Below are 26,832 nucleotides of genomic sequence, written 5' to 3' on the forward strand. Positions count from 1 at the left end.
TCCTGGAAGAATGGTGTGGAGGATTTTCGCCAAGGCCAGCAGTCTCTCGAGGACCAACGCATCGATCCCATCATGGTCCAATTTCGGGAAGGCGGATTTTGCTAGTGCCAAAAGCGCGCGACAGAAGGCGAGGGCCCACTCGGTCTCCCTCTTCCATCGCGTGGTGAAATTGTGGCGCGTGTTCGCCGGAGGCTCGTAGATAGATGTCATCTGGTTGAAAGCCTGCGTGAGGGTGGACCTCTCCAGCGGCGGGATGGCGAGAAACGCCGCAAGGGCGTCGTCGTCGAGGGCGGCAGGCAACGCCCGCAGTGCCTCCGCTTCCATCCATCCTGCCAAGTCGCCGTTCATGAGGAACCACCGCTTGAAGGCCACCCAGTCGCTACTGGTAGCCGCAAACTCGTTTATAAAGGGAAGCCGACGGCGGCGAGCCGGGATGTTTATCGGCGCCGACGGCGCATCTTCAAGTTTGGCGGACTGTGTGTTCCGTGGGTGAATATGCTGACTGTGCTGCAGAATTTACTGCCTGTTGCAAAATGGCGAAGGAGTCATCATCCACGAGCCGCATCGCCGCTCCCTCCTTCACCAGCGAGACCATGGGACTGATCTACGCGAGGATCGAAGCCACAGCGTAGAGGAGCTCCTCGAGACGACCGTGCGCCTCCCAGTGGGTCGCCTACGACGAAGCATCACGCACCCAGATGGCATTCTGCTCCACTGGCAGCGTCTCCCCCGCATCCTCTGGAACTGTAGGCGGTACGAGGTCCTCGTCATCCCTGTCCGACGTCCTGGAACGTGGTCTGCGACCTGTAGACATAGCTGTATAGACTAGCATGTTGAACACTTCCGACAACAGTTGTAGTAAGTCCAACCGAGTCACAGACGTTATTCTTCAGAGGCAACACATCCTATTGTAACACGTATATACAAAGGGGTAACTGCCCCTTTACCAGACACAGCCTGGGGTGGTGACCACCCAGCTAACTACACTATACATAGGGGTTGATGCCTCTTCAGACGTAGGATGTAGAACTTCCAGCTTGTAGAACGAAGCGACCCCGGTCCCTCTCAGGGACCCACCTTATATCCTCCCGGGTCGGGGCTGGCTCTGCCCTCGGCCCCGCCCACCTTCGCGAGCGTTCTAGCTCCCTCTCGATCCCTCTCGAGAGCTCTCCCTGGACACGTGATCACCCCCTAGCCCCCCCACCTGGGGCCTTCTCTGTGGACACTCCAGATCACGTGTCCACGGGATTAACCAGAGTGCCATGGTCCGGGGCAACCCTGTCCCTGGACTGACACTCTCCCACTCCCCTTGTGGGAGCCCCCACCACACGCTGTGCGTGGTGCCCACGTTATACCAGCGCTCACCAAGCCCCGCTAGGGCTGGTACTACACCCACCTACGGGGTGTACGCGATGACGGTGCATCGCACGCCGTGCTCTGCTAGAGCCGGCCTCACACAGCGACCCACCCGGTGCTGTCCGTGACGTAAGATGATCGCACGCCACGGCCCTCCCGGGCCGGCGCCATACACTGCACATTAACACGATTTCTCTTTGGTTCGATAATACATTTCATTACTGTTATTCAGTCTCGATAGGAAGCTTGTTTTACAAAATTTAATGGCATCCATTCTCTATTTTGAATAAACATTACAACTATTTGGTTCTTTAGGCAAATCACGTAGAAGGAAAACTAAATTTGAGAGAGAGACAAACCACAGACATGCAGACACACAGACAGACACACAAGCAGATATAGACAACACAGAGACACAGAGAGAGACACACAACATAGACACACAGAGGTGTCACACATAGGTGTCTATGTGTCTATGTTGTCACGAAAGCTTCAAATCAAGTTTTATTACAACTATTGTTTGATAGATTTGGTGTCAGAAGATGCATTACTATATCCAACGGGTTTTTTTGCTGTTCTGCAAATGTTCGACTAGATCATCATCAGACAGTGAGACGGCTTGGAATCTTAAACTTTCTTCCCATTAAATATAAGTCGTGGTGCATTCTGAGTATGCACCACGACTGTGTTCTGGAATAGAATAACATTGCAGTCGATCGACCTGCCAGCCTCCCACAGACATGTTAACCAGCAGCATTTGTTCCAGCACGCAAACTCTGGGCCGGTATTGCTATCCCAGGCTGCTCGGCAGTGGTAGATGTGTCAAACGAATACTGACGGTTTATCACGTGTGATTGGCCATTTCCGGTTTTTCTTCCTTACGCCATGGGTTGTCAAGTGCCGAGACAACGCTCGTGTGCACTCGCCGGTAAAATGTATCCAACACGTACTAGATGTGCGTGTGCGTGTACGTTTGTTTTCTATGCATGCATGGACCTCATTAGAACACCTGGGCGAGAAGGAAGTGTTGTCTCTGAATCGAATATTCCCTTTTATCAAGAGACTTTCAAGAATGAGGAAACAACCCCGAGTGCAGTGTGCGCTGTTCTCCGATAATGACAAACGTTATTATATCGGCCAAGTTTCTGGGCTGCATAATATGTATCCCCGTTTACTGTAGGCGCTCACGAGGGTCCAGATTGAACAGAGGAGCCACATTATCCGCCCTTCTGACACGAGTAGGGACAGCGGCATTAGCGGTGTCAAGAGTGTCTTCTTGTAAGCCTCCACCGTGTCTGATCGCTATAGCACCTGGTGTGTGACGAGGCTGTGAACGGCCGTCTCGTCACGGTGGCCGTATTTGACCAGCTCCGGTCTTGGCAGTCCGTCTGTCCGCGTCTACCAGAGTTCGAGTCACTTGTAAATTGGCCCGCAATTTTGGCCTTTATTTCAAATGTATATCCCGATGCACAGGTCCAAACGGACGTTAAATTACACTTACTGGCAGATCAATGTTGCGAGGAGCTTAACATTTTTTTTATTATGCCACCGAAAGAGAGGGAACTTCAGAGCGAGTGGAGCGATTTTGTGACGCCGCTGCAGAAGAGCACAGTCGTCAGATTGGGAGGTTGTTTGTTTATTAATTAATATATTCCACCTGGAAAATCCCTGGAGAGGGAACGTCTCGTCTGCAAGCGGTGTTCGCGGTGTCCATCGAAGCGTGCCGAGCGGACAACGAGAGACGACCCGAGGGGCGTGGGCGAGGAGAGTCGCGGCTCTGGCGCTGACGACAACTTCACCTTGATAAGGACATCGACACAAACTGTTTAAATCGATACATTTAGCAGTGTGCATTTTATACAATAAACATCTCACCCACTCAGACGCATGAATAAATACATAGATGCGTGTGTGTGGCGCAGAGGCAGTGTAGCTGTCACCGCGCTGAGCCACGAACCTGGTGATCCGAGTTCGATTTCTGCTCACGGCTAACACCTTTTACGATTAAATGAGCCTGTCCTGGGCCTCCCCTAGGTCGACTCAGTCTCAAATGAGTACCTGGTGCGGTGTGTAAAAAAATTTCCACTGGGGAAACAAAGGCGGTCCGGTGTGGAGCTGGCCACTCACTCCCTTTGTATACCGTGCCGGCCTTCATAGGTGCTCGTTTACAGCACTTGCCCCAACAGTTTGCTAAGGCTATACGGGGGATCCTTGTCTTTGTATATAGATAATTAGATGGGGCACACCGCCGGTTCATAGAGAATGGACTCCGGCTGTACGGATGTTGTGCGAGTGAGGTTTTGATTGAAGATTTTAATCAGTGGAGACTTGCGCGGAATATTCCGTCAGCAAATTCACCGCCTGCCCACTCGTATGATCGTGCGTGCAGGCGTCCGTGTGCGCGCCCACACCGCGAGTGCACAATCACGCGATGCGGAGTCACCCCTCGTGTGCGTGCATGCGTGCTCGCTCCGGCTCGCGGCGCGGTGCATTTGCATGGGGAATTCGCGCCCCGTGGTGATCGCGATGCTGCCAGATTGTCCGCACAGCTAATTCGCAGTTGAGTCGAGAATCCCGCGGGGAGTTCCACCGTCATCGCGTGGCGGTGTCATCCGAGTTGCGGTGCCGTGGGGGGTGGGGGTTCCTGTTTTTTTTGGGGGTGAGGGGGGAATTCACGACCCCAGCCGTTGCGCATAAAAAAACCTGCAATGCGCGCGGGCGCGCGTACCACCACGCGTGTGAGCGTGCAGCGCTCGGGTGCAGGCTGGCAGAGGATGTGAACACACACACACACACACGGGCACACACACACACACACGGGCACACACACACGGGCACACACACACGGGCACACACACGGGCACACACACACACACACACACGCGTGTGTGTGTGTGCCCGTGCGCTCAGATAACCCCAAGCGTGTAAAATCACACGCCTGATCACACGCATCCACGCAAAACAGCGACGTACACGTGTCACATACATGTTGCATACATGTTACGTGGCATTCACGTACACCAACACGCGCGGTAGATTGAGAGAGAAGCACTCGCAAAAGCACAACGCTCGTGGGGAGATGCTCACGCGATCATCAAGGAGAACAACACGTGCAGTAATTGACACGCGCACGCATCCACGTTGGGGATGAGATCACAAGAGAAAACTTAAAACAACAAGCAAGCGTCATTCCACCGGTGGCATTCCCCACAACTCCTGATTCGTACGCTTTGTTCTTTCCGCGCCGCTGATACGCACCGAGGGATGGGCAGCGCCGCTCTGCAGGCTGTTCCCACACGGTGGTTTTAATCGAGACCATCAGCAAAGTGATAATTTTCTAGGTCACGTCTCACGAGCTCAATGGCTATCCGGCCTGCCAGTGAAAAGCTTGTGTGAGCTGTCAGTTTAAATAAAGCCCACCACTGCCTCGTGTTAGCTTATCTGGGAGAAGTGAGGAACCAAAAGAACACAATCAGAGTAGTAATGTAGAGCAGGTGATTTAGTGGTGACGGCGGCTGTGGCAGTGTCGAATTGGCAGCTGCTCCTCTTATCTCTCACTCGCAAAATCATCGAGAAGTGACATTGGCAGAGAGAGCCATAAATAATGGCGCTGCCACGCTCATATTCCGCATCATTATTATTATTAAACAAATGATGGAGCTCAGCGGCCCGGCATCGTCTCACGATGCGAGATTTATTCTGTATAATCACTTTTACGACGGGCAGGCGGAGGGAGGCCGAGATGGGGCGGAGTGGGCAGTGCGAGGCGAGCGGCATTCCAGAGGTCCTTTGCAGAAACCATCTCCGTGTCACCGCTTCCACCACCATGGGCTGTGGAGGCACGTGACGGGTTCCTTCGAAGGCCCTCTCTCAAGATGCCAGGGCAGGATCGAGCAGTGGCTCTGTTGGGTTTGTGGACAGTTCTCAGAAGAGGTTAATGTAGAAGAGGCTCGAGTGGTAGCGGCCTCCTTCGTTCGTAGGGCAGGGTGGCTCGCGACGTCCGGCGTCGATGTCGAGGCTGCCCCAGTCGGCGGAGCGCTTCGGGAGAGACGTCGTGAACGTCCGAGACGCCGCCGTCGAATGAGCGAAGTTCCGGGGGGCACCGGAGCGGGACGTTGCGCTCCACGGTTCGACTCTCCGATGGCCGCGGTCGCCGTTTGGGCGCTGCGTCTCATCTCCCGTCTCATCTCCCGTCCCATCTCCCGTCCCATCTCCCGTCTCATCTCCCGCCTCATCTCCCGTCTCATCTCCCGTCTCATCTCCCGTCCCATCTCCCGTCCCATCTCCCGTCTCATCTCCCGCCTCATCTCCCGTCTCATCTCCCGTCTCATCTCCCGTCCCATCTCCCGTCCCATCTCCCGTCTCATCTCCCGTCTCATCTCCCGTCTCATCTCCCGTCCCATCTCCCGTCTCATCTCCCGTCCATCTCCCGTCCCATCTCCCGTCCCATCTCCCGTCTCATCTCCCGCCTCATCTCCCGTCTCATCTCCCGTCTCATCTCCCGTCTCATCTCCCGTCCCATCTCCCGTCTCATCTCCCGTCTCATCTCCCGTCTCATCTCCCGTCCCATCTCCCGTCTCATCTCCCGTCCCATCTCCCGTCCCATCTCCCGTCTCATCTCCCGCCCATCTCCCGTCTCATCTCCCGTCTCATCTCCCGTCCCATCTCCCGTCTCATCTCCCGTCCCATCTCCCGTCTCATCTCCCGTCCATCTCCCGTCTCATCTCCCGTCCCATCTCCCGTCTCATCTCCCGTCTCATCTCCCATCCCATCTCCCGTCTCATCTCCCGCCTCATCTCCCGTCCCATCTCCCGTCCCATCTCCCGTCTCATCTCCCGCCTCATCTCCCGTCTCATCTCCCGTCTCATCTCCCGTCTCATCTCCCGTCCCATCTCCCGTCTCATCTCCCGTCCCATCTCCCGTCTCATCTCCCGTTCCATCTCCCGTCTCATCTCCCGTCCCATCTCCCGTCTCATCTCCCGTCCCATCTCCCGTCTCATCTCCCGTCTCATCTCCCGTCCCATCTCCCGTCTCATCTCCCGCCTCATCTCCCGTCCCATCTCCCGTCCCATCTCCCGTCTCATCTCCCGCCTCATCTCCCGTCCCATCTCCCGTCTCATCTCCCGTCCCATCTCCCGTCTCATCTCCCGTCTCATCTCCCGTCCCATCTCCCGTCCCATCTCCCGTCTCATCTCCCGTCTCATCTCCCGTCCCATCTCCCGTCCCATCTCCCGTCTCATCTCCCGCCACCGGCGGGACTGGCGGCCACCACCACGCCGCCCGTGTGATGCCCGGGTCTGGTGCAGTGTCGACTGCGCCGTTCTTGGCAACAGTCGCAGTAGGAGCGGTCGTGGTACTCACGGTAGGAGGAGGAGGGCCGTAGAGGATGTCACGCTTCGAGCCGGCCACTGCTGTCGACGGGGAGAAGGTGATTGGAGGGTGGCGAGGGCAGCGGGAGCCACGTGTCAAGGAGTGAGCGTGCGTGTCTCCACAGGGAATGTGCGAGCTACGCGGATCAGAATTTCGCGAGGTCAATGTACGGGATCCAAAGCTGTCGCAATGGCAGAAGCATCTGTGGCCCGTTCGCACAGCCCTCCAGAGCGGAGTCCGGCCGAGGGAGAGCACATGTTGTCCTGCATCAGTGTCGCGTTCATCGTCTCCGTCAGCTGTCGCCGCGGGCACCGCGAGACGTCGCGCCTTGCGAGCGTGGCCACGCGCGGTGCCATCGCCAGTGCGCCGCGTCTCTCCTCCCTCGCGCCCGGTCGATCTGCCCCACGACACCTCCCATTAGCACGGTTGGCTATGTACGGTGCGAAAGAAGTTGAACGTACAGTACCTACATAGCTGATGATGAGTCTTAATCAAGTCGCTCCAGTGGCGTCGTCTGTTGTTGACCAATTGCACAGCTTCGTTCAATAATGTTACCATTATTTGCAGATATAAAGTTAAAATAATAACGGTTCTCATTTTATTGACATCAGCTTCAAAAGAGAGACGGCACATGCGAGACATTAATCTCTTTAGCCAAATAACACCTCGAATTGATTGGTTTAATTGACGTTTGAAAATGTAGATATATTTCATAGTCGACAAGGGTTTGATTGGGACTCATAGTCTGGCAGGGTGACGCTATTCCCAGAGCAACCGTTCCTTCTGACACCGAGCATCCTCAGGAAGGCACCACAGATCAACGTCTCAGGCTGAACACCACCTGGCCATGGCTACCTCCTCCTCCTCGCGCGCCTTTCGCTTGGAATCACAGAGCCGCGCCTGCAGTCCGCGAGCGTTCCTTGCCAGAGGGTGGATGAGAAGGGAAGTTTGTAATGCAATCACAGTTTTGCTCTACTGCCAAAACGCCAAATATTGGGTTAGCGATCATGAATGGATGAGTAGACTGTATTAATGTACGAACAGCGTATTATCAATTAGACAACTATTCCACAGCATTCTGCTTTACATAGCAATCATGTGCTTCTGTTATGTGGCGTCTAACACGAGACTGAGAGAGCCATTTATATTTAAGCATGTTCCATCATTCAAACGTAGAATTATAGCCTCGTATTTTTCTACAGCCGTAGTACTCGTAAATTTACATTTTTATTAATGCAAGCACACATTTGAACTGTTATCCTTTGTAAAGATACAAACTGTTAATTTGCCAAACATATATAGGCTTACATGGCCTAACAGTCGCAATTCGCTGACAGCGTGCATAATGGAAAGCCACATTTTTACTAAATAAGCTTCCAATTTTGCATGATGCTATTTATTCATTTATTAGCTGTCACCATTACATTTGGTCAGTTCACGGTGTGGTTATTTTTTTAAACCATAAGTCACATAATTAATAGGACAATACTGTAATTTAATCAGGAGGCAGCAACCAATTACGAATTAAAATGCCAACAATGCGCATTTGCCTGCGAGAATAGGAGACATGCCCAGTGAAAGCTTTGCAATGAATAGCAATTTTTATATCCATTTTCACTCAATCACATGATGGCATTAACTTATATATATGTTTAAAAATCGATATGAGGTTAATATTCACATTTGAATGGCGAAGCCAAATTTCTCACGTGTTATTACACTGAAGAATGATGGAGTGGTGGTGCGGTGGTCAGCGCTCCGCACTGTGAACCCACTCACCTGAGTTTGATTCTACGTCATGGACAGCACCTGTGGCGAGCGACATCTTCATGAAACCCATACTTGACCAGCGTGGTGAAGTATAGTCAAACACCCTCCATGACGAGCATGGCGTGGGAAGGCCTTCATCCAGCAGTGGATCCTTTACTATTATTTAATACCGCTGTGATTAATACATTTAACATGACTTGCAATCATTGCCATTTCTAAGCGTTTAAAAATAGACCATTGTGTTCAATGTTGTGCCAGCAACATTGTATAAGTTTACATGTAATGCAAATTAGTTTATTTCATAATACTATTGATTAATGAAGGGATTGTCTGGTATTCAGTAGTAACTATTAGGTAACTACCGACTATAATGAGACAATAATGTCTGTGTGCAACGCTCGTGACGTCACTCCACGTCGACCAGCCCCCCTCATTAATAATCATGAACAGGTTACTTCCTATACTTTTTGGTTCTTTCGGTAAAATCACGTAGGTGAAAGAAAAAATAAAGAATAATAAAAAAATAAAAAATTGAAATTTTATCACGACGTTTCGGGCGCAAAACAAGCGCCCGTCATGTTACGTCCTCCACATGGACCCCCCTTATTAATAATCATGAGCAGGTGACGTCACTCCACATCGAACAGCCCCCCTCATTAATAATCATTATAAGGTGACGTCCTCCAAATGGACACCTCCCCCCCCCATTCATAATAATTAGCGGCTGACGTCACTCCACATGGGGGGCGAGGCGCCTCCTCCCCGCTCCTCGGCGTCAACTCACAACCCTCACTACAAAGGCAGAACCCTCACGTCACGTGATCTTCGTAACGCTGTTGAGACATCAAAGTAAAAAGGACGTCACGATGAACAAGGAATTATAACCTTTAAATGCAATAGGTTTGTGTCACCGCGCCTTACTAATTGCACACGCATTGATGTAACGAATGTCACGTCGCGGTCTGCTTTTCGCTTGCAAGTTTCAGATTTACTGAAATACACCCGTCCTTGGACGGGCAAAAGGCGTGACGTGAGGTTTCTGCCTTTGTAGTGAGGGTTGTGAGCAAACTCACTGGCTATCAACAAAGATTCGTTCATGAAGCCATCCACATACAAAGACACGGACACAACTTAAATCGAGAAGATGGGTACAAACTGAGCAATCATTGGAAGGACATTATCAACCAGTTTAAGTCATAACTGGTTGTGATGTTCACATCCTACCACCTTCCGATGCTCATCTCTCACATTAACATGCTCATCTCTCACATTAACATGCTAATCTCTCACATTAACACGCTCATCTCTCACATTAACACGCTCATCTCTCACATTAACATGCTCATCTCTCACAGTAACATTCTCATCTCTCACATTAACATGCTCATCTCTCACAGTAACATGCTCATCTCTCACATTAACATGCTAATCTCTCACATTAACATGCTAATCTCTCACGTTAACATGCTAATCTCTCACATTAACACGCTCATCTCTCACATTAACACGCTCATCTCTCACAGTAACATGCTCATCTCTCACATTAACGTGCTCATCTCTCACATTAACATGCTAATCTCTCACATTAACATGCTAATCTCTCACATTAACGTGCTCATCTCTCACATTAACATTCTAATCTCTCACATTAACATGCTCATCTCTCACATTAGCACGCTCATCTCTCACATTAACACGCTCATCTCTCACATTAACACGCTCATCTCTCACATTAACATGCTCATCTCTCACAGTAACATGCTCATCTCTCACAGTAACATGCTCATCTCTCACATTAACATGCTAATCTCTCACAGTAACATGCTCATCTCTCACATTAACACGCTCATCTCTCACATTAACACGCTCATCTCTCACATTAACACGCTCATCTCTCACATTAACATGCTCATCTCTCACAGTAACATGCTCATCTCTCACATTAACATGCTCATCTCTCACAGTAACATGCTCATCTCTCACATGAACATGATAATCTCTCACATTAACATGCTAATCTCTCACGTTAACATGCTAATCTCTCACATTAACACGCTCATCTCTCACATTAACACGCTCATCTCTCACAGTAACATGCTCATCTCTCACATTAACGTGCTCATCTCTCACATTAACATGCTAATCTCTCACATTAACATGCTAATCTCTCACATTAACGTGCTCATCTCTCACATTAACATGCTAATCTCTCATATTAACATGCTCATCTCTCACATTAACACGCTCATCTCTCACATTAACACGCTCATCTCTCACATTAACACGCTCATCTCTCACATTAACATGCTCATCTCTCACAGTAACATGCTCATCTCTCACAGTAACATGCTCATCTCTCACATTAACATGCTAATCTCTCACAGTAACATGCTCATCTCTCACATTAACACGCTCATCTCTCACATTAACACGCTCATCTCTCACATTAACACGCTCATCTCTCACATTAACATGCTCATCTCTCACAGTAACATGCTCATCTCTCACAGTAACATGCTCATCTCTCACATTAACATGCTCATCTCTCACATTAACATGCTCATCTCTCACATTAACATGCTCATCTCTCACAGTAACATGCTCATCTCTCACATTAACATGCTCATCTCTCACATTAACATGCTCATCTCTCACATTAACATGCTCATCTCTCACAGTAACATAACCACCTCCGCACCCTCGTAGTGGAGGCAGCTCTCCAATCTTACATAAACATGCTAATCTCTCACATTAACATAACTAGCCCCGTCCACTTCGTTTATGACCCTTGGGCTACACACATTTTAAACCTTTAAAACAGTCTGCCTCAGCAGCTGTCCCCCTCTTTCCTCCTCCTGATGACGATCGCTGGCGTTGTGATCGAAACGTCGTAGTTTTTTGCAATTATTTTAATTTTCTTTGAACATATCTACGTGACTTTACCGAAGGACTCAAAGAATATGAATTCCTGCAGTCACGAAAGCTTTAAGTCAAGATCTGTTCATAATTATTAATGAGGGGGGCTGTTCGATGTGGAGTGACGTCACCTGCTCATGATTATTAATGAAGGGGGGTTCTCCATGCGGAGTGACGTCACCAGCTCATCATTATTAATGAGGGGGGATGGTCGATGTGGAGTAACGTCCCGAGCGTCAAGGGCATTACTGGGTGATGATAGTCGGTATTACGCAAGCAACATACACGGAGTCTATGTTTCTTCATGCCAACCTTGCGCGCGAGATCCGTTTTGGGTTTTGTGCGTTACCGGTAACCGCGTTGATAAGGACCACCGCCGGTTGTTCCGTGGCCAACAAGTTGTCCGAGTTGGTTGTCCTAAGGATAGACTCACCCCCGTCTTGTGAATGTGGAATTTTCACCACTGGCTGGGTGCTATAAGCGGGAGATGAGCACCAATGCGTCAGTGCTCAACTGGGCAGGAACTCGCCATGGCTTTGTTCCACCCCCTGGGTTCCGTTGGCTCGAGATCTCGCAGGAGCAGAACAAAGCAGCCAGTCACAATTGTGGGGCGCATTGGCGATACACATCGACATGACACCTCATGGCAGCTCTGAAATTAAACTTGGCCGTTTTATTTTTCATACTTTGGCGCAGGAACCTAAAACCCGTCCACAAAAGCGGGACAAGCTCCATCTGCAATGGTGCGCACGCCTGTGATGGGCCATGTGTTTTCATTGTCATCCCGTGCTCGCGCCGTAGCCCCAAGTAATCCAGCTGTTCCTGGACTTGGCTGAATCCAGACCCATTGCGTGTACGGCTCCTCTCTCGCTCTCCACGTGGCATGTGGGATCTTTTAGTGTTGCCCGGAGGTGATGTCGCTGCAATCTTACATATATATCGCTCTGTCTCTCCAGATATATTGAAATGTATTTCAAAACCAAACGGAGGCTTTGACCTCGAGTTGCGATGGAAATTCAAGGCGCGAGCAGGTTGTGTAGTTTGTTAAATTGCGATTTCAAGGTTCCCCTTTTACACAACAGCCCTCAAAGGGGAGAGTCTACCACGTGACAGCGCCACCTAGTGGTGGAGGTGGTGTTCGTTGTGGTGGTTGTGGTAGTTGTTGGTGGTGGTGGGTATTGAGGTGGTTGTGGTGGTGTTAGTTGTGGTGTGGTGGTTGTGATAGTTGTTGGTGGTGGTGGGTATTGAGGTGGTTGTGGTGGTGTGGTGGTTGTGGTAGTTGTTGGTGGTGGTGGGTATTGAGGTGGTTGTGGTGGTGTTAGTTTTGGTGGTGTGGCTGTGATGGTGGTTGTGGTGGTGTGCTGCAAGCGATCTCGGAGCGAGATATCGAGCAGAAAGCCAGCGCATGCACACACGAAGACAAGCTCGTGAATAATAATATAGCCATCATCATACTTTGTAAAAAATATATAAAGACAGGAAATACGTTCACGTACCTTGGATTTAGAACCTGTGGGTTGTTGCTACAAATGGCACAAGTTTCACCAGACCATGATCATGATTCTTAAGTCATCTTTTCTAATCTTGCATACGATGGTAATACGTTCAGGAGCGTAACGCCAATATAGAGGTCTGCTACTGGCCACGGCGAGAGGGCTTTAGCAGAGAGAGAGAGAGAAGTTCGTGCCGTTCTGCTGTTCCTCCTCCGCTAAAGGTGCGCAGAGCGCCGCAGTGGTTCACGGTATGGGTCAAGCGTTTGTGTTGCATGGCCACAATCGCACTCCTGTGGCTTGTGTCTTTAATGACACATTTCCGAACGAGATGCGCTTATCGGCCTGTTGATGTTCTGATGCGGTTGATGCGGTGAAAATGCCAAAGGCTCCATCCAGCAGCCAAACTCTAGCAACTGACAGACGAGCCTCAAGCGTAGTGCGAGCAATGTCTAAGCCGTCGTGAAGGGCTGCCTTGTTGTTCAGTTCTCTCTGTGCAGCAAAAGACGTCCGCCTCCTCCAGGTAACAGTGGCGCTCCGCGCGGCGATGCGTTGTCCTCAGACAGACAAACTTCGTCAGCCACCTCGTGTTGAGCTCTTCAAATGAACCCCAGCCGTGCAGCTCACTTTAACTCCCTACAACCCAAACTTCAATCATACTTACAGTTGTGTCCCACACACATTCATGATCAGGGTTATTTTGGAGTGCTCGCTATCAGAAGGGTTATCATAAAGAAAGAAAAAACACCATTTAATGCGGAAAATAGTGAAGCCTCAAGTGAATATGTAATTGGATTGAAACCGGTTTTTTTTACAAAAGCTTCCAATTTGCCTGGGAATGGGATTGGTGGCAAAATTAATGCTTCAGCGGGAATGATAGCCACTTAATTGACCTGTCCACTGCGGGCAAACAGCAGGTAGGTGCGATATTTTAGATTAGTTCTCTAGAGCTGTCGCACAAAAGGCATTGCTTGCACGTCTGTGTGTGCACGTCTGTGTGTGCGTGTGTGCACATCTGTGTGTGTCTGTGTGTGTGTGCGTGTGTATGCGTGCGTGCGTGTGTCTGTGTGTGTGTGCGTGTGTATGCGTGAGTGTGTGTGTGCATGTGTATGCGTGCGTCCGTGTGTGTGCGTCCCTGTGATGGGGAGCGGTAGCGCAGTGGTTTACTCGCTGCGCTACAAACCGAGCGACCCGAGTTCGATTCAGTCAACACCAGTGACATATCTGAACCGGCCCTGGGCTTCCTCTAGCTCGACTCAGCCTTAAATGAGTATCTGGTGCGGTGTGTAAAGACAGCAGCACTGGGGAAACAAAGGTGGCCGGACGTGGTGTTGCTCCCCCCTCCCCTACTTCGTGAGCCGTGCCGGCCTTCATAGGTGCTCGCTAACAGCACTTTCCCCGACATCCTGTTACAGGCTATACGGGGGATCTTTGTCTTGTGCGTGTGTGCGTCCATGCCTGCGCGCACGGGCACGTGTGTACCTACGCGTGTGATAGTGTGCTGGTTTTGTCGCTGTGTACTTTGCATTATTAATGCTCGCAAATGCCACAGTTCTGCCGAGATTCTTTTCTTGACTTGGGAGACGGAGAGAATTCGGCCCTGGAGAGACAGAGAGAGAGGAAGCCAAATGGAAGAGGCTGGAACATCAGTCGCCCGCGCGTGCGGATTCTGCAAAGGGCGCTCTGTGCCGGATTAGCAATGCAGATCACTCGTGATCCCACACCCCCTCCGATACCGCTCAGCATATGGCTCACGCGTGGACATGAATCGCAATATTTACATTGATCTAATCATCGCCTTCATTCGTTTCTAAACACATCGCCTCCACGAGTCTAATAAGCTTGATCGGCACGTCACCTCCCATTATTCTAAATTCATTTACTCTGGGACGGAACGAGTGTTTCCGTTATGCTGATATTTTACTTTTGCCGTCGAATAGATTTTTAGTTTTAAGTTATTACATGTTTTTTTATCATTCGTTTATTTTGACCACCGAACAGAGCCAATCAGACCACGTTAAGAGGTCACAAAAGCCCCAAATTGATGTGGGTGTTCAGCAAAACTAAAGGAATGTTGAAAATGTTGCACACCTTTAACAATCTTTACCTACGAAGTTCCGCTGGAGATGACACCGCGCATCAGATCGGTGTTAGCAGCAGCTCAGCTCTCACTGTCAGCTGGTGGAGCGCTTGACTTCAAATTTTGCATTATGCCTGCACGATCTCATCAAACAGAAACTAATTATGAATGCCACCACCGGTCAGGAAAGCAAACGCGTATTGTATTTTTGCCCACATTTACCTCGGAATTATTACATCTACATAACGAGTTCAAACATTCCCCTATCAAACACATAATCACGTGAACAGTGATCAAACATTATTTAGTGGCCCTTTGTTTTTGTTCTCGGCATTAACCACTGAGCACTCTAATCCCTGCGACAGGCCTGGCGAGGCGCTCTGTCTTCAACGGGAAGCCGCTCTAACCCGATTATTGTCTTTTATTGGCTTAGCTGTTGCGCGGGGCAAGAACGCCGCTAGAATCGCTCGGATTGGAGCCATTGGTGGGCAGAGAGCCCCTCGCCTCCTCGACACGGGGCCCGTGTCCACTCCTGCATCGACGCCCCCCTACCTCCTCTGCTTTGCCCCTCAGCTCACCGTTCCCTTTTTTGCTACAATTTCCCAATTTCCCTTCTACCCGTTGTCCCTGTTTGCTGATTTTAAACGTGGCGCAAGTGACAATGACTGAGTGTGTTCAACTGCAGCGGGCGGGCGGGTGTGCGAGAGGATGGCCAGCCCCGATGGGGATCGCCTGCTCCGCTTGGCGCACACCGCGTCTGTGGTGAGGCCGGATATTGCACGTGGGCCCTGCCACGGGAATGTGGAAGTTTGACTAGACTCAGGGCCCCCAACAAAATTAGCTCCACCGTGAAGCCGTGCGCAGTTGTGATGCCTGGCTCTCTGGTGTATTTTATGATTGTTCGACACGGATCCGCGTTCCTGAGGAAGCTCCCAAGCACACGGAGCGAAACGTCTGACATCGTGCCAGACGACACGTGGCGGTACGACGCCGGAGCCACAACGGAGAGAGAGACGTGAGCCCTCACGAGCCCCTCGTTCGGCCTCGACTCGACTGATGAGGTTTCGTGGAAATTATTTATTGGGCGCGATATTTGTTTGGTAGTTGGCTGATGGTTCACTTGTGAGGGACAGGAGGCGAGGAGTGGAGGAGAGGGGGGGGGGCGGGCTTCGGTGCGTGGTGAATGAGAGGGGAGTGAGTTGTGGAGTGGTGGATAAGGAGGTGAGTTTGGGGGCTGAACGAGAGGGTGGTGAGTGTGGGGAGCAGAGGGGGGGGGGGAGGTGCAGGGCTGTGAGGTCCCACGACTTCACAACGACACGCGAAGCGCCACGCAGCAGCAGCAGCAGCAGCTCAGTGGCGGCACCACCCCGCGAGCGCGATCATCTCTGGATGGAATATTCCGATTAGCGCCTCGAGTGGCCGCTAGTAGCGCCACAGACTGCGAAATATGGAGGGATTATGCACGCATGAGCTTCGTGCAGCCAATGGGGGAAGCAATGCCACACAAAGTGCAACCATTGGAAAGCCTCGATTCTGTAATTGTTGCATCGAGCTTGGGATTGGGCTGTTATGGGTTGAGCATGGGATCTAGCATGGGGTCGAGCATCAAAATCATTGTCATCGATTGCTGTCCCTTAACTCCTTATAGGGGCAAGCACGCGCCCAGGGGAACCTTATTTGGGCATGACGCACCTACCCCACGTCACAATGTATCCCTCCATGTGCCACGGCCTCAATTCTGTCGCTCTACAGCGCCAATCGGTGCGCTTCGGGCGGCGACGTGGCCCGAATATTGGCGCCGGCCTGGAGGTGACGCGATCGGGACGCGGGGTGCCGTACCGCACACCCACAGTTGTCATGCGCCACAACACCACGCTCGCTGCACGATGCTCAGGGCGAAGTGGAGGACCGTAGCAGCTGACCCCCACGTGGAGTCAAATACGACTTTACCCTCTAAACGTGCGATGGAGTAGCAGGGCCAGGAAGGGGAAGCTACTCAAGACAATGGCTAAGACAGAGATAACCTCGGACATGGAAATATTTGCAGATGCATTTTGTAGCTGGACACGACCAGTGGTGCCCGTATTAAAATGGGGAGGTCATCATCCAGCTTGATGTCAGAATCTGTATTCATACTGGAGGAATCGGATTAACTTTAAGGCTCTTTTTCGCAGATGTCCAGCCGGGGCAGGTCAGCACGTTACAACAATAAGCTATACAAAACACGTTAGGAGTCTAAGTAAACAAATGCGATGATGATGATGATGGTGGTTCTCTAATTGGACCGAATATTGAATTCCCGCTTCCTTGCTGAAGATTCGCTGGTGTTGAATTCGTGCGTCCCACGTCCCTTGCAAGGGTGGCGCTGGGTCCACGGTGCCTGCCCACGCAGCCCCACCCCCTGACGGACGGCTTAAATGTCGCTTGTTCAATCTGCCCGCATTACATTTTTGCCAAGGCCTTATTGACGTCACGTGCAGGCGAGATCTCATTGGCGAGCTGACCCGCTGGATGTAAATGCTGTGCCATCACTCACTTGACAAATCAGCAGAGCGCGTCGGAGCACAAGAGGCGACATGTGACATGGGGCCGACCTCTGAGACCCGCGTGTCAAAGGTTATCCGCGGTAGTGTCACCTTGAAAAGCCACCACCTGCCAAGATCAGACGGCGTGGACTGACAGAGGGCTTCACGATCATTATTTTGAACCGCCTGTTAAAGCCGCATTGACCTTGTCTGGGCTAGCACCGGTTACTTTATTACAGGGATGTATCTCTCTTTTTTTCTGCTATTCTGTCCCCGCACCCCTCACTTTTACCTTTTAAGTTGCAAGAAATAAATAAAAACATTGCGGGTGCCTTCGACTTCAAAAGCCACTGTGAAAAATATAACGAACTGCATATGTAGAAATCGCTTTGTGCCGCAGACGCCTGCATCAAATAATGGGCGCACGCCACACACACACACAGCCGCACTGTATAATAAATAATCAGATGACAGCGAAAATATGGCCATGCCTAAGTGTGCATACGGGTATTTTAGTATTTGAGTATTTTCAAATTGTGTAACAATGAAAGCAATTATGCACACTGCCTTGTGTGTGCGGATATTACCATACACCATATTTTTAGTATAATTACATTTAAAAACTGCATTTTAAAACGCTCTAATCTTACAATTACCATTACCGTAAATTGCTCTCGTTCCCACTCAGTCTGGATACACTGATAAAAGGTGGCAGAATCTAACATGTGCTCCCGAGACTCGGCAATCGGAGGGGCTGAATATTTCATTGCCATAGAGGGGAGGGAGTCCGTCTCGGGAGCCACGTGACTTTTGTTGTTGATTTTTCTCCGTGTGTGTGTTAGTCTGTGTGTGTGTTAGTCTGTGTGTGTGTTAGTCTGTGTGTGTGTGTGAGTCTGTGTGTGCGTGTGAGTCTGTGTGTGTGTGTGTTAGTCTGTGTGTGTGTGTGTGTTAGTCTGTGTGTGTGTTAGTCTGTGTGTGTTAGTCTGTATATGTGTGTTAGTCTGTGTGTGGCTGTGTGTGTTAGCTGTGTGTGGCTGTTAGTCTGTGTGTGTGTGTTAGTCTGTGTGTGGTTGTGTGTGTTAGTCTGTGTGTGTGTATTAGTCTGTGTGTGTGTTAGTCTGTGTGGCTGTGTGTGTTAGTCTGTGTGTGTGTGTGTGCTAGTCTGTGTGTGTGTGTGCTGTTTGTTGGTACTGATCAGGTTTCAGTCTCCTGGGTGCCATACGCAAGCTCAGACTTATGCCCGGTACCGTTCATCACCACAATTCAATATGGATTTATGAATCGTCTTCGAAGGAAAAGTTCGGAAATGCAGCGCAGAAATAAAATAAGGTTGACAAAAAAATCTAAGGATTACAAAATAAAATAATAGATCATGCAAGCTAAATAAATAAGAACACATAAATGCGTATTCAGTCAGACTACAGGCTTGCTCGAGTAAAGGCGTCTTCAGTTTTCATTTGAACGCAGACCGAGAATAAGAAAGTTAATTTAAAAAGGAACAGTAATGAAATTGTCCGTGCTTAACAGAGTCTTTGACGTGGCTAAGAGAAGGGCAGATTCTGAACAAAGTGTTGTAAATGGACATTCAGAGATAACAGTGGAAGGGGTTGATACAAAGCGTGCCCATCGCGGATCCATCATCCCAACAACCACGACGACCAGCGATCAGTAGAGCTATTTAAAATGACAGCTGACCGTCGTTACGCTTTGGGATACAAGCAGACGATTGTTGACACAATCAAGGACCTCTCTTGTCCTCAATAGATCCACCAGCTCTATTCTTAGTTGGTGCTGCCTATAGACACACGTGCAGCGTCGTGGGGCCAGGTGACTCGGAGGTCAGACCATCGAGTTGGTATCCGAATTTCAGCTGCCCAGGATTAAACTGGCTGCACAAAAAAGAAGTCGCGTAAAATTTTGATGCGCACTTAATTTAGCTTCAAGCATAAGAGCGAACAATATTGCTTTGACTACCACGTGGCAAAACAATCTCATAGCAGAGTGTGTAAGGAAGTGTTGCCTCTACTGCGTAACCAATGAAAATACCACTTCATTGAAGGATGTTTCATAATTCCCGTGAGAAATTTCCTCTGCGGCCCTTCTCTGACACGTGGAGTGCACTGCTCTGTGCAGTTCCCGAACGGACTCCTCGCCTCCTCGCTGGATGCCACCAGCAGATTGAACATATTTGGGGGGGGGGGGGACGAACATATATATAAATATATAAAACACCTAGTAACGCTGTTTGGATGCAACCTATTCCATGCCACGTGTAACTGACTGCTAAAAGATCAAAAGGCTTTAATGTAGCATATGATTGGCTTTGTTATGTGCCTGGCATTCCCGCAGGAACAACCAGTTTCTATTCGTCTGTGAGCGTTACATTCATGTGGCTCATCGTCCAAATCAGTGTGTGTCCCTGCTCCCGTGAGCACATCCATTGACGCGCATCTTCCTTTAGCAGCTCGTAAAGCAAATGGTGAAAATTCCAAATTCCTATGACGGTTGCCATTCTCGCGATGGGATGAGCATTGTTGACTTCCGCAAAGTGATGCGTACTCACTTCTGTCAACTACCGAGGGATCACAGTCAATGGGTCAATTCCCCGGGAGGGATTTCAACTCTCAACATACCGACTGCGATGCTGGCAGCTCTAACCGCACTGCACATCCGCGCCAAGTACTCACGCGTATTTATGAATAAGCAGCTACTTATACTCATTTAGCCTCCGGAATGCTTTCGTCTCGGCCTCAAACAAATAAGGGCTGAAGCGTCATTTCTCCAGGCTTCCGTACCCCCCCCCCCCCCGAAGCGCCACGGCTGCACCTTTTCGGAAGCGCATGGTTGCAGCCCATTAGGGTTTGTAATTAAATATGGAAATGCGACGCGGGTGCCTTGTACAGTCAGACAAATTGCATCAAAGCCACAAAGAGCATCGAGAATAATTTATGGCGCACACAAGAGTGCGGCAGCGCATCCCCTTGATTGATTCCGCACGAGAGCACGAGAGCAGTGGCACAGGAAGTTCGCCTACGACGTGCGAGTGGCCTTGGGGGACATTGCTGGCAAGAAGTCAAAATTAAGTTCATCAAGAAAAAACAGGGAGGGGGGGAGGGGAAAAAGGCATTTAGCCGCGTAACTTCATTATCGCCCCTTATGAATATTCAAGCCCGCTCATTAAAGTCGTTAATGGTGGACTTTTATTGCGGTGCAACGCGAGAAGTCATCGAAATTGTCATCGCAACCGGCGCAATTATGCAAATTTATGCAAAAATTTCTAATCAGGCTCTAAGTGCACAAACGAGTGGCCTCACTCCATTGGCTGGCTTTATGAATAATTACAGAGCCTCTCCTGGCTTTTAATAGAACGCGTGCCTTTTGATAAACAAAGCTTTAATTGCCCGAGCGCTGTGGAGGGCTGCTGTGGCGGTCGTTAATTTCCTGTTACGGGCCTCCTGTGTTTATTGGGACGATCCACACGTGCGTGCGTGCGGGCCGTGTGCGCGGCGGTGCCATGGGGGGATGGGGAGGAGGGGGGTGTAGGTGGGAGCAGGGCAGCTCAGCCCCGGGGTGCCCTGGGGGGGGGGGGGTGCGTGGAGGAGGAAGGGCTCGTGGCTCGCTTCGGCTCAACGCCAGTGGCCGGCCCATGCCGCATCATCCGCACGCAGCTCGCCCGCCTGGGGCGAGGCCGCCCCACTCCTCCTCATCGCCCGCGCGCGCGCATCAGGGACACGCGGCGCGTCCCCGGGGGGGAGGGGGGAGGCGGAGTGATGGCCGCTCGCGAGTGGTGGTGACAGCAGAGATGGAGTGTGTGCCGAGGGTGGAGGAGACGGGGCGAGCCGGGGGAGGAGGAGTCGTGGGGGGGGGGAGAGTTTTGGGGGGCGAGTTAGGGAGTGGTGGAGAGGGGAGCGATTGGGAGGGTGTATGGGAACGATCTGGGGTTGGTGGGGGGGGGGCACGGGGAAGGGGGGCATCTCGCCCCCCACGCGGAGGGCCACGTGGGCCGCGGTTCACGCTCCGGTGCCTCGCGCCGCTGGCTGCCGAGGGGGCCCCTCGCCGCGTGGCCCCGCCGGGCGCTCTCAATTTATCAGCGCGCGCCGCGGTGCCCCAGCTGTGCCCAGCCTGCTGCTGCACATTCTCTCAGCCAATTAACGCCTCTGTCGAAGCTACACAACAACAGATAAAAAATACAGCGAGAAATTAAATATATATGTGTGCGCGCATCGCGCCGCGTGTACATGTACGATGATTACACGCGCACGCCCACTACGAGTGGCACACGCGCGTTTAATTCTCTCAATTGAACGCCAATCGGCCGATGTTTTGTACTTGACTACCAAAAATGCATCGCTCTCAGTGACACCGTTTACATTTATTTGCCCGTCCTATGTTGATATTCGCTTTCTGGTTTAGAGCGCAAGCGCTAATGGCTTTATTTTTTAAAAAATGTAATCAACTAAGAGACACTTGATGTGGCACAATTTAGTATTTTTTAATAGAATTGTTGTTTCATCGATTCCCAAATACCAATTGTTCCTATGTGGCCACTGTATCGTTGTGTGTAATTCGTAAAATAAAATAAAAAGGTACATAGTTAGCAATGTGTTGCCCTCTGTGAATCTTTGTTTTGACCGGACTTCAAGTCCGTGCGGGTTGGCCAATTCAGATGTCACTCGCCACTGATGTTAGGCCTTGGCCGGGAATCAAACTCAGGCGGCCAGGATCACGGTGCGGTGCGCTAACCACTCCGCCGCCGCTCCACCCCACTGGTTACACATTTTGGAGAGGAAAAAAAACATCCTTTTTCCACCCAGCGAACTGCACACCGCGGCTTTGGTCTGTTGCTCATCAATGAGCCGTGAAATCATTATATTTGTTGCTTTACAACCATTTGTGTGCTGTTTTTTATTCACTAAATTACTCGCGATTTGAAGGCGCACTCGAATGCTGCAAGAGTCGTACTTGGTCGGTAATGTGAGGCGGGGATCAGAAGACAATCATTAGCTTTGGGCAAAAAGAAGAATTGTTTTGCTTTATTTTACAATTATCACGCTCTAACAACATCGTGTAATCTCGTCAACATTCATCACTGGCTGGCTCTGGTGATTGCCAGCCAGTGACACGGTCGTGCACCACGGATTGTTTTTTGGCCAAAATTACAAGACACACGTAACCGGGACGTGAATGTCCCGCGCGTGGAGTCCTCCCCTGGCGCGCGCGCGCTCTGTGTGACGTGTGGCGCCCGCGTCGGTGGCACGGCCCGCCCGCCCGCCCCGTGGCGAGTGCGCGGCAGCGTCCCACCGAGCGACGTACCGGTGTCGTCACATCCATCGTTGCGGTGCCTTGCCCCGGTCGACGTTGAGAGGTTAATTCTCTCAAAGTCAATTTAGGGTGCTTGAGATATTTACGAAATTCATGGGTCTTGTTGGGCGGTTGGAATCTGTCCACAACGTGACGGTGTCAGGAGACATTGCCAAATCACAAGTTAGAAAATATAAAAGCACGCAGTACGCTAATTCTAGATTTGAAGCTTTCGTGACTGCAAGGATTCATACTCTTAGGGGTTTTTTTTCGGTAAAGTCACGTAGGTGAAAATAATTAAATAATAAAAATACATCTGAAACATTAATAATAAAAAATAATAGAAATAATAATAGAAATAAAATAATAAATCACGGCGTTTCGGAGGCAACACAAGCTTCCTTCATCAGGTGTAAAAAGGCACAACAAAATAGCTGTAGTGAGAGATATTTGTGATGGGACATTATTTCTAAAATGTTTAATATTTATTTTATTATTTATTTCTTTTCCCCTACGTGATTTTACCGGAAAAAAACTTTACCGAAAAAACCTCAGAGTACACGCAGTACGCCTCCTTCACGTATCTATCCCTCCACATTATATAGATACGTGTATATATATAAATGTTTGTACACATCCTGCATGAGTGAATACTTTCAACAGCAAGCAAACGCTGGACCAGTTTCTACACTCAATGTCTCATCAGCAGTCAAGCTCGCTTGAACCAATGCCTAAGATGTGCACTTCTCGATGTGTATTAGCAAATACCCTCTGCATTAGACATGGGTAAGGTAAAACTTTTATATTTCCAATGAAGTTACATAAATTAAGTATTATTTTCTGGCATTGTGTATCTCATATATATACCATTGTAATATCTTCCCACCTCTATGTGAGCTGATGGGTTACGTGAGACGCTTTGATAGCACAGTATAGACTGTCAGGCAACTCGGTTGGCAGAAACAATCTATGAGTTTGCTGCAGATGGGATCACGGTCTGAAATTTGTCATCACGAAATATTCACGTTGCTTCTAAAGTTGCCGAGAAGCTATTGGAATCATCACGCCCGTGCTTTCTATGCCTCTATGCCATTGTGTGCATACCTACCGCATATTAAGATTCAACGTAATTCCCTTAGAACTGCTTTTTGTCTTTAGTTTGTTGGCCCATGAGCACGGTTGGCTACGTACGGTGCGAAAAATGTTCAACATACAAGACAATACAAAGATCACCGTATAGCCTTAGCAGACTGTTGGGGCAAGTGTTGTTAGCGAGCTCTTAAGGAGGCTGACACGGCACACGAGGGGGTGGGTGGCCAGGACCACGCCCGACCTTCTTCGTCTCCCTCGTGGCGATGTTTACACGCTGCACCAGGCACTCATTTGAGGCTGAGTCAACCTAGGGGGAGGCCCAGGACCCGTTGAGATAATCGTCACTGTTTATTGGTAGTGATTGATAGTTGATCTCGGGTCGCCGGGTTCATAATTCAGTGTGCTAATCGCTAAACTGCCGCTCTCCACACACACATGCACACAGATATTAATCACGCAAATGTGAATTACAGCAACGGAGAACCATCTCGTAATCGGGACAGATTGCTCTGAGCGAGGTTCTCATCACGTGGAAAGCATTTGGGCCTCGGTGCTGTCTGACCACGGCGTGCCCTGGAGCAGTGCTTCCAACCTTCTACTCGTCCCGTGGACCGCTATCAACACCCACGACTGTTGGCCGGCCACCGCAGCACAAATGTAATGATTTGACAGAAGAAAATGCATCTGCAGGAGTTCGGCGGACCACTTCCCAGCACGGCCGTGAAGACCAAGAGTGTCGCGCGGAGCGCAGGTGAGGAACAGGTGAGGGGGAATCGCCGCTCGAGACGTCCCGAACTCGTCTCGCATCCTCACCACAGCAGCCAACGGCCCCATTGTCACCCAACGGCCTCAAAGTTAACAGATCCTGGGACTTGACTGTCGAACCCTGCAATGCACAACCGGCCTAAGTACACAATCCTGTCGCACGCAATTAAAGGGTGAGGGAGGGGGTAAATCGTGTAAATAAATAAATAAGCTAATGAATAATTAAGCCGCGCGAAGTTGGCATTTGCTCATTTTTGGCGCAGCGTCTGTGGCTCACTGATCTGCCATTTGATTCTGCGAGCGCAGCCGACGCCAAGCGCGGCGGAATGGAGACGCGGCAATTAAAGAGCACTCCGTGCACCGTCGCGTTGACCTCGACCGCGGCCAAGAGGCGAGAGACTACGAGGAGCTCTGGCAGGCCACCAGGAGCGCCCTGAATCGGACCGTGGAGCCGACTCTCGGCTGTCTGTATCAGGAACCCCGCGGTCAGCGGCACCCGGGCCACGCGACCCTCTCGACCCTCCTTCAGCTGCGGCGCGACCCTCGGAGCTCGTAGGCGGCGAGAGTTCTAATTAGGAGGTGTGAGTGATGAAGGAGATGCCGCTCAGTGAAGCCCTTCCTCTCTCCGTGCGTACGCTACAGAAAGAGCCACATAGCACGAGCAATGTAGAATTCGTAACGCGCGCAGTTTTCGTTCCCTTTCGCAAAGGGAGCGGGAGAGCATGACTCAAACGCGTGCGAAACTAGAGACAAGCGGGAAGGGCTGTCAGACCCGGGCCCAACAATTGAGAGCCAACTGAGGCCAACCATTGTCCAAGTGCCGTGATTCTACATCGGGATATTTGCCCCAACTCCGTTCCTGATGAGTGCTTATACATGCGGGCGGGGACCAGAGCACCCAGAGAAAACCCACGTGAGCACAAGGGGTAACACTCAAACCCTGTACAGATGAGACACATATGGAAATGAACCCGCTTGCTCTACTGCCATGCCCTGGTCCGCCAGGAGATGGCGAATTCGATGCGTACGGGTGAAGAGCTTCGTGAATGTGTGCGGTGCTCCACCAACCGTCGCCTCCACGGTCACGGAGTGCAGGCCACGTGCATCGCCACCAGCGCCATGGGGCGAGAGTAGGTGGATCACGCTGGGAGGCGAGGTAGCCCAGGGAAAGACGTTGAATGCATTTGTGCGGAGCCATGAGTGTTGTCCCCTCACGCGTGTGTGCCAGGGAATCCCTGGATTGCTGCCACGTGAATGGAATTGGCCAAACATCCCAAAGCAATGACCCAACTGAGACGATCTGCAGACTCAGTGAGGCTTTCCTGGGAAACAAAGGGTATTATTATTATTTATTATCAACACATGGCATTATTCAGACAACTGTCGGGCATGAGCCACAAGAGAAAGGATCATGCAGCGAGTGTTATGAATGGTCGTGATGTGAACGTGAATTGTCCTGATAATATTTAGGATAATATTTTGTTTCACTCAGAATTAAAAGATTGGACCGTTTAATTTCGAGTGAATGTGTTTTGTGTGGGAGGGCAGTGCAGTGCCCGGAGTGAACCCAGCCGTAGGAGGGAATTGTTCTCAGATGCCACACGGAGGACATTGTGCAGCACTGGAGGACTCCTCTCCTTCGCCACCCTCTCACCCACCATACCCATCATCCGCGGGACCTGTTGGGTCCGTGACAACTTCTATTACGTCTGCACCTCTATTCTTACTATTATTTGCGCTTATCCACAACTTTTGTTTGCAGATAACTGACGTAAATTTGCAGAGAACATCACATATTGTAGCATCCGTAATGGCCATCCCCTACATCACCGCGAATAAGAGGAGCAAGCTGCCAATGGGGGGGTCCCGAAGCTAAGAAGAAAAACTGCGCTCTGAGATGTTCCGCTTTGTTATGAGCGTAATATAAATGCAACAATTATGAATTTGCGATTATCTTGAAAATGCTGTAACCGCAGCAACGTGTTGTAGCCGCTGTGTCATTCCCAGCGAGGCCGGAATCAATGGCCTCGTAGCAAGTGCAGCGCGGTCCAAATGGCAACGTTCACACGCGACTCGCACGCCCACAGGAGGTCGACTCGTCTCGATTGGTAACATCCGCACACTGCAGTCTGAAGATGAAACACACCACACCCTTCAATGATTGCCA

The sequence above is a fragment of the Lethenteron reissneri genome, chromosome 25 (genome assembly GCF_015708825.2).
Source record: "Lethenteron reissneri isolate LAM-NWPU_2019-01 chromosome 25, ASM1570882v1, whole genome shotgun sequence".
In the NCBI taxonomy this organism is placed as follows: Eukaryota; Metazoa; Chordata; class Hyperoartia; order Petromyzontiformes; family Petromyzontidae; genus Lethenteron; species Lethenteron reissneri.